Here is an 11,530-nt window from a genome sequence, read left to right on the forward strand (position 1 = left end):
AGTCGTAATTTCTTTCCATCGTCCTCGAAAGCAGAGCGGGAAACGGTGGTGGCCCATTATTAATACGAGGCGATCTGTCACGTTCCAGCAGTAGTCGCAAATGAAGGTAGACGATGGAATGACGATTCTTGCGGAACGGGAAACGTAGCAGCGTGCTCCGGTTGGCGTTAGAGCGGCAAGGTGCAACGGGGGCAACGAGGAAGCGATTCGCGTCGCCTCCGGCTCGTGATCGACGCGAAAGAGGCGAGGAGGAGGAAGAGGATATTTCGACGTAGCGCGTCGCGGTCTCGTCGATGGAGGATGGTGCTCGAGAGCCAGGAGCGCACGATGCGGACAGTCGAGGCGGAAAAGCACGGCCGTCGGTCCGATTCTGGAGCAGGAGGAGCAAAAAGAAGGAGGAAGAAGAAAAAGGTGGAGAGGAAAAAATCGTGGTTTCGAGGTTCGATGGACCTGCGAGCCTTCTTCCTTCGATGAAGAGGAAAAACTTGGAGGAGCGATGGAGGGGAGTGGACCGACCGAGAGGCTTGTGTTGGTACGCGTGGAACCGGAAGCAAGATGGAGGAGGGAAGAAGAAGGAAGAGGGAAGTCTGAAGAGGGCGCGGCTTGGTACAAGAGGGGAAGAACGGAGGAGCCGCGAGGAAGGGAAATTCATGTGATTGTTCTGTGTACAAATGTCGCGGTGTAATATTGTAGTGATCGAAGAATTTAAATGTTAAATTTTAATACACGGTCGCGATCGAGCTATTATTAATTGAAACGATTATTATTAGGAGGAGGAGGAGGAGGAGGAGGAGGAGCAGGAGAATTAACGACGAGGTAACCTCGAACAGAGTGATATAGGCAATTTCTAGCGGGCATGTGTACATTAAAGGGGTGGTAAAAACGTAAAAAAAATTAATATTAATAATAATAATAATAATAATGATACAAATAAAGATAAGGTTAAAAAAAAATGTAAAACGAAAGTGGTAGAGGGAAGAATTACGAGAAGAGAGAGAGAGAGAGAGAGAGAGATAGGGGGAAAAAAGTAAAAAATAAAAAAGCGAACCCGGTGCTCGCACGGATCCGTTATACGATAATAGATAGGTGTTCACGTGCTTACGAGAATCGACGAGAAATAATGGAGATTTTCTAGAGAAAAAGTGCGGACACGAGAGAGATATGAACGTTCGATGGAACGAACGTTGAAATTCGACGAACGATCGAATATGCGGTATATGTATATATATATACACACACACGCACGCGCGCAGATATGCATCCATGTGTATAGATATATACGGGTAAATAAATAAATAAAAAAAAAAAATATATATAGAAGAATAAAAAGAATTTTAGATGCGCGATGGGTGCACGTTTTAAAAAATTGACGGATAAAAGAGGATCGTGAAAAAAGATGACATAGAAGAGAATTATAGAAGGGAGATCGGTTTTAAACGCTGTATTATCGAAAAATTGCGCACGCGTGCGTAATTGCGAAGCGTGGGCTCTAATTTGTGATGCTCGGAAACGAGGAGAGTGAGGAAAGGCGCGAGGCTCGACTCGTAAATGAGAAGGTGAAGAGAAAAATGCGAGAAAGGAGTAAGGCGAGGATGGAGAAGAAGAGAACGGCGAGGGAGGAAAGGAAAAAAAAAAGAAACTTTTTTTTTAGGACGTGAAGAATGAAATCGACGCGTGTGCCGGACTCGAGCGTCGACCACATTCACTTGCATATATATATAGGTAACATTGAAATTTGTACAGTTATTAATTATAAATGAATTTACTAATTAAAGGAGGAAATAATTATATATTATAAATATATACATAACTGAAGTAACATGTGCCCCCTCCCCTGCCCCCCTGCCCCGGTTGTAATATGTGTATATATATACACAAGCGAGCGTTTTAATTGGAAACGAAATTTGGGACGATAATTATTCTCGTGTGTGTTGTGCCGTGTTCTACTGTTGTGTGCGCTATTCGGATGAGAAGACGCGTTGGAAGAAAAAAAAAAAAAAGGAAGGGAGACACGAAGAGCGGGGGGAGAAAATGCAAGAACGGGATAAATTACGCTTGACAACAAACACGGGGAAATGGCGAGTGCGTGCGTGCGTGCGTGCGTGTGTGCGTGTGTATGCGTGCGTGTGTGATGAACGCGAGAAAGAGGATAAGTATACGCGAACGATAGTTGGTGAGGGATTATGTATATATGTATATATATATTATGTATTATATATATATATATACATATATATAGATATACAAATAGAAAAAAAAATATAGATACCTACGAGTGGATCAGACGGTTCTTCATCGTGACACGGCTCGATGACACACGGTCAGATCCCTCATCCCCCACCCGACCCGATTCCACACTCATGGAAAACGATACACACACGATCATCTGACTACAAGCAGACATACACACACACATACACCCATGCATACACACAGTCATACAAAAGAAAGAAACAGAGGCGCGCATGAAACGAGCGTTATTACCTGAGCCCGCCACCCTCTTCCCGCGCATCTCAAGGAAAAAGAAGGAAAAGAAAAAGAAAAGAAAAAAAGAATTCGAGACAGGCAAAGCGGAGAGTGGAAACACGAGAGATCTAAGTATAACGCATGGCGTGTGAAATAGTTAATCGGGGCCATGGCAAGCGCGAAAAGGATGGAAAGAAACATCGAAAATTGGCAAGACTCCATGTAAGACGAGAAAAGACTCTCTCTCTTTTCCCATCGTTTCGTTCCTTCCGAGGAGGAAGGTGAAAGGGCGAAGGTAATAAACGAAGAATTCTGTGGACCAGATAGATCCTCGGCGAACGATGGAGGATGAATCGGGAAAGGCGAGAGAATCGTAATTGGGACGATGGTTGGTTTCTTTCGTTCTTTCGTCTTCTTTGCTTTCCCACCATCCCTCTTGTCCTTCTTAAATTAATCAAAGCATAGCGAAATATATTTTCTCGTATCTTGTTATTTTATAGATGTATATATATCTATATACATTGTGTGTGTGTGTATATATATATATATATATATAGAGAGAGAGAGAGAGAGAGAGAGAAAGAGAAAGAAAGAGAGAAAGAAATTTAATAGCGGTAATTCTTCTTTGCTTCAGTCTTGTTTAATCATTTCGCCCCTCGGCTCGATTAATTAAAATATCTTATTTATTAGAAAAAAAATAAATTATTTCTAAATCATTTGGAAAATTTACACGGGCTTTCTAATTTCTAATTTGTTTATGAAGGATAAAAGTCGCGTGGAATTTTTCCGAAAAATGAAGAAACGATATGGATATTTTAATTTTTAAGAGGGGCAGTGAATAAAATTTCAAACGTTAAATAAATATTCGCTTCTTTTAAGCGTTAATTTCGTTCAGTTTCTTTTTTTTTCTTCTTCTTCTTCTTTTTCTATTCTCTTCGATTCGAGACGAATTGGCCCGTTGAATCTCTTCGATTTCACCATCGAAAAGAAGAGAAGCTCGTTGGCTCGATTTCTGCATCAAAATGGGGAAGAAGGGAGGTGGGGGTGGGTTGGTGAAATTCTCCAGGATCGTAATCGAACGACGCCGCATCGACGTGCCTCGAGCAAGGGGAGAGAAGATCGGAAATCAACGAGTTCTCGAGTATTGCCAACGATGCAAGATCGACTGTATCTTCGTTGAAATTTTCTCGTTTTCTCCCGAGAGAACAAGGTTGGAAACGAGATGGAATTTCTTGCGGAGGATCCCACCCCGGCGAAACTGTCGATCGGTGCTCGAGAATCGATCCAAGTTCCGCAGGGGTCCTCGGAAACGATGCAGCTCGTGAATGTAATCGCCGTGTATATTCGTCGTGGAACGAGTCTTGGAAACTATCCTTGAATCTTATCGTCTAATAAAAGATCGCGAAGATGCGATGGGCCACTTCGATCTCTCACTTTCCCTCTATTTTTCGTTTCCTTTTAACCGTGCCTTGTTCCCTTTTCCAACGATTCAAAAGTCTCGCTTCGATTTTAATCAAAGGTTAAAGAAAAACGTTATTAACAGAAATTCTCGATAAGAGATAAGAGAAACGGGAAAGCAGAGCGAACGAATACGAAGGAAACCGCGCGAAAATTCAAAATCGCTTGGCCCGATCATCTTCCAACGATCGAATAGAACATTCAAAAAAAAAAGGGGGGATTAAAGAACAAAAAAAAAAAGAATGAGAGAGGCTTCGAAGAAAAAAAAATAAATAAAAGGGAAACGAATGAAACGTAGAACAAAACGAGACAAATTTTATCGATATTTTCAATACGCCCGCATACACGCAAAAATCTTGTATAAAAATTTTAATGTAAACACACTGCTCTTGCCGTGAACCGTGGCGTTAAGAGGAAGAGAGAGAGAAAGGGAAAGAGAAAAAGAGAAAGAAAGAATCGATGGCATTATTTTCCGTTCATTCGCTCTCGAGACAAGATCGTTCGAGTATCGATCGAGAGAAATCGTTTCTTCCGCTTGGTAGACAAACGACGACGCGAAACGATGACTCGATCTTTTCCTCGGCGCCACGGTGTAGCGGCGTATTAGTATACTGAAACAAAGAAAGAAAAAAAAACGATAACCCACGTATACCGAAAGACTCAGGTGCGAGAAAAGTCAGTTATTAAGGTCCTAGTTAAATTTGGAGAAAATTCCCGACACTCGTCGAGACCCCATCGCGACCGATTTCCTGATCGGTGAGCGAGCACGCGTGCGTTGCTCCTCTTCACGAGAGCGCTGCGATCGATCGTGCGATCCTCCGTCCTTGAAAATATCGAAATTCTGAAATTCTCGCTCGAAAAGCCAAAAAACCAAGAAGAAAAAAAAAAGGAAATGAAGGGTAAAGAAAAAGAAAAAAATGAACGAACGGAAAAATATTTTTAACACCCCCCCTTAGGTTGAAATTTCTCAAACGACCTGGTTACCTGGATACACGGTATACGAGAGGAAAAAGAAAAAAAGAAAAAAAAAAGAAAAAAAAAAAGAAGAAAAATAGTAGAATTTCGCGCGCGCGTTCGAAATCGTCCCGGGGGCTACGACGCGTTTTTTAACGTTTTAAACGCGACCGAGTTTTACCGATGCTTTTTAGTCAGGCGTTTTTACACGGGGATCCAGAATTTTTACAGTTTTACCGAATGAACCAATTGAATCTCGTTCCCAGAAAACTTTTTATCAGAAATGTCTGTATACATATATATATATACACATATATAAAACAGGATGATTCACTCGTTGGTGAATTTTGAAAGTGAGAACGTTCCCGCTTAACATGGCGGGATATCCAACGACGGTATCAAGATGGCGAAACCATTTTTACAACGCACGCGGATATATATTCCTAGCAAAGTATCTCAAGAGATTGTTATCAGACAGATCCATCATCGATATCGTGTATTCTTTCACAAATTCACCGACGAGAGAGAATGAAAGCCTGTATCACGTTGAGGGACGATCCTTAACGCTCGGTGAACAACATCTTGTTAATTATCGATTATAAGAGACAATCATACGAAAGCAACAAGAGCAACACGGCGAGGTTTCGAAGCGCGAGTTCGAGAACGATATTGAAACGAGGAGGTGCATTTTTACGAATTCTATTTGTTGAACGATATATTGTTTAATTTTGTTGACAGGCCGCCTCCCGTTGATCATTCTTGATCCCGAGATTCGTTCCGTCGTCGTTCGCGAGAGAAATTTCAACGAGCGGAGGAGAGGGGGAAAAAGAAAGAATAACTTTCTAAAAATTCTAATCTCTGACCTAAGCTGATCGGCGGTTAAAAAATTACAGAAATTACAGAAATTATTTTGGACCGTCACTTCTTTCTGTGCGATTATCCTCGTATCGTGCAAACCGAACCGCGATCGTTTATTATTTTTCCAATGGGACGAAGACCGGTTGCATCGGAAAGGGATATTGTCGTCGTTGCGTCCGCGATCGTCTGTCCGCTTCATTTCTCCGTTGCCACAGCGCGAGCTTTCGTCCACGAAAGTTGTACGAGCTCCGTCTTTTTTATCCCGCTCGCTGACACATCCATCCCCGACGACGAGTCGGAGAACGCGATCAATATTTTCGTGGAAATGCCCGGTGACGCGTTACGCGGCGAAGAAAAGAGGGAAACGGGGGGAGAGAAAGAGGGAATATGGAAAAAGAAAAGAAAAAAGAAAAATAAAAGCAGGATCGCACGAACGATTAACGAGAAGAGCCTATACAAAAGGGCGCGAGATGTATAGGCGCGTGGAAAGGAAAGGGACAAAAAAAAAGAGAGGAAGAAAGAAAGGTAGAAGGGAAAAAAAAAAAGATGGAAAGAGGGAATACAACGGTTTCCGGCAGCGGTTTACAGAAAGAGAGTGATGTGAAGATGGCGGCGTACGTTTATTGGCTGTTCGTTTTTCTAAATGAGTTCACCCGATTGAATGAATCATCGCCTTAAAAATGTATACGAAGTAACAGTAAGGTATCTAAGTAATAATCATATTAGAGAATAAAGAAACTTAAAAACAAAGATTTTATGAGCGACGACGAGAGAGCGGCTATGGGGCAATGAGAGAGTGAAAGAGTGTGCGTGTGTGTGTGTGTATGCGAAAGAGAGACAGAGAGAGTGAGAGAGTAATAGTGCAACGACGCGGCGTTGATGAATCGAAGATGCGATCGAATGAAAAACGAGTGAAGAGCGAGTGGAACGAGAAAGAGAGAGAGAGAGAGAGAGAGAGAGAGAGAGAGAGAGAGAGAAGGCAGAAAAATGGGAAAGTAATGTATAATTATCGTGTAATTACGGAAAGAATGTTAGCAACCATGTCGCCGGCGTTGGCGATGATGATCGTAATGACGAGAGGCGATAATATATATATGGAAACGTGTTTGTTGGCCGCTTGAAGATCGCGGACCATCGTCATTATGATCATCAAGTGGTGAAAACGATTACGATAACGCAGATGACGATAGCTGATAACCACGATACGATGCTGCTGCTGCTGATGATGATGATGATGATATACGATGATGATTATGATTATGCTGATGGTGACGATGATGTGTATAGTAAGCTAAAAATTTATTATATCGGTATGGAATCAGATTTTTTCAACTGTTTGCGTATTGACGACCTATTGACACCCTTTAAGTAAAAAAGAAAAAAGAAAAAAAAAATGTGAGATTAAAAAGGAAGAGAATAAAAATATAAAGAGAAAAAAAAGGGGGGGAAAGGAAAAAAAAGCAAGGAGGAACGGTAAATAAATGAATAAATTACAGGAATAAAAAAGAGAAACAGAAAAAAGAAAAAAATAAGTATGAAATCGAATCGAACTGTTTGTGTTCTGTGTTTGTGAAAATCGGTCGAACAAAACAACCGTTTCTTCGATCGTTGTTCCACAATGATTGTGATAACGCGACGACGCGGAAATTATACGCGTGCACGGGGGTTCGTTCCTCCTTCGACCCCTCGAGAAAATCGGTTGGGGGGGCGAGGATTCGTTTTGATCCCCCGCGTCGATCCACGTAATATTCTCGTCTCTGGAGAGAGAGAGAGAGAGAGAGACAACGCGGATGGAAGCGACGGGACAAGGCGAGCAAAAAAAAGAAAGAAAAGAGAGAGAGAGAGAGAGAACGAACGAAAAAAAGGGGGAAAAAGAAACGGAAGAAAAACACAGTGAACGGAAACTGATACCTGTCGATGTAAAATATTAGTATTAACGTAACGTGGGATTACGTGCACACACGCGTCCATCCGTTAACAGAGAAAATGTGTCTGGACACGCGCGTACACGCGTCCCCGGCTTTGCGTGAGAGGCGTATCGCAGGCGTCTCGGGCGTATATAAGAGGGAACAGAGTCGATCAATCGCGTGAAAATTGGCCCGGATCGATTGTGTTCAAAACACTCACGGATCGCAACGTGATGACGATGAAAGGAAGGACGATGTCAAAGGTGGTCTATGTTAGAGAGTGTCCATTGTATAGTGTTTTTTTGAAACGTGAGCATTAAATGCTACATCTTGTGTACGCCCTCTTGTGTATCATTTCTTATTTTTTTTGAATCAGCTCGCGTGGAAATACGTGGACGCTCGAGTGATGCTCGATGATAAAAAGAGATTATCTTTTTTCTTTCTTTCTTTCTTTTTGCTTCCAAAGAGAAATCGTCCTTCGATCTTGTTGGAGCATCACGCGCGCGTCGCGTTTTATCACGAGATGACAAACCCACCTGCACCTCCTTGCGTCCCACCTACGAGAAATTTACGGAAACTCGGTTAATTCTGCGCTTTCGAAAACCGATCCACTTCGAGATGCTTCGAGACCGATTACATTCGAAATGGGAATTTTCGTTTAATTCCATTTTGTAATTTCGACCGAATTGAAACCGTTCGTATTGTTCGAAACAAATTGCACCGGATTCGAAACCTTCACATCCAATTCCTTCACGGTGGAATTCTTCCACATTATTCTCAGAAATAGCCGAGTTCTCATTATTTGTACAGAAGCAAAATCAACTTTACACTGGGTATTTTAACTTCGACAGCCTTTGAGAATTCACCTTCCTTTCTCTCGAGACAGGTAAGTTTTATTATTAGACTGCGATTTTCACGAACGCGAATGCATTTATTTTTTCATGATGTTTGCATATTTTTGCACATTTTGTATATATATATATATATATACATACAGGTAGCATAGAATAGTCGGTTACAAATGCTCGAAAATTATGAAATCCATACAAGATCCGCTTCGTTAATCAAATAATATAATCAAATTCGAATCAATCTATCAAATAAAAATCTAAATTATTTTAATCAAAAGGCTTTTTAAATCTCATTAGAGCACATACAGATAAATACTTTCGCGTAATTTATCTTAAAACTCGATTAAAATCCTATTAAAAATTGAGAAAATTATTGAAAGCTTACCCTTTTTTATTCATCTCGATACGATTTCCACTTTCCGAGATATCTAAAGAGAAACTAATTTTTAATCTTTTTTAGTATTCGTTCACTAATCTCCTTCCCTGCTGTTATTCAAACTATTTCCCTCGCGCTTCGTTTCATCTCGTTTCAATCCATTTCAAACTCACTCATTCGGTGAAGCGAGAGAGTCGCGTTCCTTGGAAAAGCGCTTTCAGCATGCTTTTTCTAAAAAAATATCCGTTCTCAAACCCGTTCATGATCTTCCCTTCTGCCTTCTATCTCGAAACTTCGAATCCTTATGTCTACGCACAATAAACAACAAAAGCCCTTTCGTGTTTCACGTTTGTTGCATGGAAAAAAATCAAAGTTTCATCCGACTGACTTTCTCGTGTCTCGCGAACCAATTAAACCGAGATTCCACCATGGCTGGAATTCGCATTCGAAACGATTCGACTTCTGCTACGACAAGGTAGACGAATAGTCGTTAGCGAGCTGTCGATGGGTCCGCTTTGTTATCCGGCAAAGGTCGTCCCTCGATCAGACTGAAAAAACGAAAGGGTGCCGTCGATGTTATAAAACACGCGTTCGCGATCCACGTTCGCATCCCCTGGACCGTGCTCCTCCTCAAACCCCTTCCACCCACATCCCTCTTATATATATATATACATACATATATATATAGCCGGTTCTGAAATATGATAGGGGGCCGCGTATCCACCGTGGGTGCCAATTACCGCTGATGGTTATTCCATGGAAATGGACCTTGTTACGCGAGTGTCGGGAATCAAGGGGAAGGCACCAATTATTTTCGCTGCCGTCGATGCTTTTTGGCGGGCGTCAGCGACGTGAAAACGCCGACTCGACGCTCTGTCGTCGACGTTTTCCACCTTATAACGAGACAAATCGTGATATCCCCTCGCCAGGATCCCCTTTCTTCCCATCCCTCCCTCCTTCATCGCGACAGTTCGTTTCGCTGCGTCGATTGTTTTTTTCTTTTTTATTTCCTTTTTCTTCTTTTCTTTTCCCATCCTGTCGCGGGGGTTGGCCGAGACCATCGAGGCAGGTCGAAGTAACGCGTGGGTGGTTTCGAGAGAACGGCCAATAGATTAGAAAGCAGTGTGTAGGATGAGCGACGTGCGAAACTTCGAAAATTGGGAGAACGTAAGAGAAACGTAATTTTAATCGAGTAGAAATCTCGTTTCGCAAATATACATTCGAGGGAGGAAATTGTCGAGAAGAGGAAAATTGTTGTTTGGCGATCGAGGAAGGGGGGAGGGAGACTGATTATCGCGGATACTCGAACGCGTCGGAAAGTTTGCCGGCGTACGAAACGGGGCGCTCTCTTTGGACACGGTTGAACGGCGTTAGGAAGTCGGCAATACATTAGACGAGAGGCCCCGCGAGCAAACAATCTCGTAATGGCAGCACGGCACGGCTGACTGGTGGCGCAGTAATGAGATATTAGACTCGAGGTTGGCCTGCCAGAAGGGAGTGGCCACTTCGGGGTAGTAATGCGCGATAGGCGGCCGTTTATGCCGTACGAGCTCGAGGGTCATTATTAGGGAACGATGCTAAGGGGCTGGTATCGTTTTCTCTCCTGGGACGCGATTAGGATGTTGTTTTCCTCTGCCCAGTTGCCTATGGAAGTCAAGAAGTTCTCTTGTTCCTGAAAAAAAACAGCATTTTCATACGATATCATACATGAAATATAATATATATACTCAAATACATTCTATGTAAATTTTTAAAGTTCGTTGTAATTGAAGAAACTTAAACAAGAACTTTGTCTTATTCTGTTTGTCTAACAAAAGGTGACAGTAGAAAAGAATTTGATAAAACGATTTGGACGGAAGTCGTAAGTTTATAACAAAGAGAAATATTCATAGAAAATACATTTTCTATTATATCTCCTGATAAAAAATTACCGACAATCGAGATCGCGAACTCGAGAACTTTCATTTCGGAACGTAGACGGATCGGATTAACGAGAGTCAGCTACGCGTTTATCTCTTAAACCGACGTTCCGCTCGGTCAGCATATTCATCGGTGAGCATATTCTCGCTTCCATGCCGTTATTTTTCGGCGTTCGCCTTCCCGTACCGAAGAGCCGAAAGCGCGAAACAATGGACGGCTTTATCGTCCTTCAATAAACATCAATTTTTTCCATTCTTCTCTTTCGACGACCCCCGGGGTCGAGCGGACATTACACGCATTAAAATTTCACATCTACTTCACAATGCGCCTCGAATAAATCAGACTATTCAGACTATTCGATGAAATAGAAGATATAATTTCATCAAAGTCCGCTATTCCTTTGTGAAAAGTCTCCGCCAACGAGGATAGGTTAAACAGGGATATCCTCCCTCGAGAATTTCTCGAGAAATAACGAGGTAAATAAATTCGATGCGCATTGATTTAGTCAGCCAGCCATTCCAAGATTGAATTCATCTATCTAATTCATCGCCTCTCTCTCGCATACGGAATTTTCCAATTCACCGTGTCAATAACAAAAGATCTTACTACGAAATATCTCTCTTTAATTGTTCTCCTTCTTCTCCCTCATCTCCACGTCACATCAAAGATTTCGATGGATGCTGCTTCAATTACAAAAGTATTAAACAGGGAATCGTTTCACGATCGTCGTTTCATCCCCA

At 42.0% G+C, this 11,530-nt stretch overlaps 1 protein-coding gene across 6 annotated transcripts in view; it reads left to right on the forward strand.

Annotated features, from left to right (window-relative positions):
• LOC107994307 (homeobox protein homothorax) overlaps positions 1–7,980 on the forward strand; it is a 483,716-nt gene extending 475,736 nt beyond the window's left edge. For 5 of the 6 annotated variants that reach the window (XM_062074850.1, XM_062074849.1, XM_062074848.1 and 2 more), the window contains one exon: positions 92–7,980. The gene's annotated coding sequence lies outside the window, so the exon portion shown is untranslated. Of the gene's footprint in view, positions 1–88 lie in introns of all 6 variants that reach the window. The other variant, XM_062074846.1, reaches the window with a different exon arrangement.
• Positions 7,981–11,530: the final 3,550 nt, after the last annotated feature.

Source organism: Apis cerana, linkage group LG5 (genome assembly GCF_029169275.1).
Source record: "Apis cerana isolate GH-2021 linkage group LG5, AcerK_1.0, whole genome shotgun sequence".
Lineage (NCBI taxonomy): Eukaryota > Metazoa > Arthropoda > Insecta > Hymenoptera > Apidae > Apis > Apis cerana.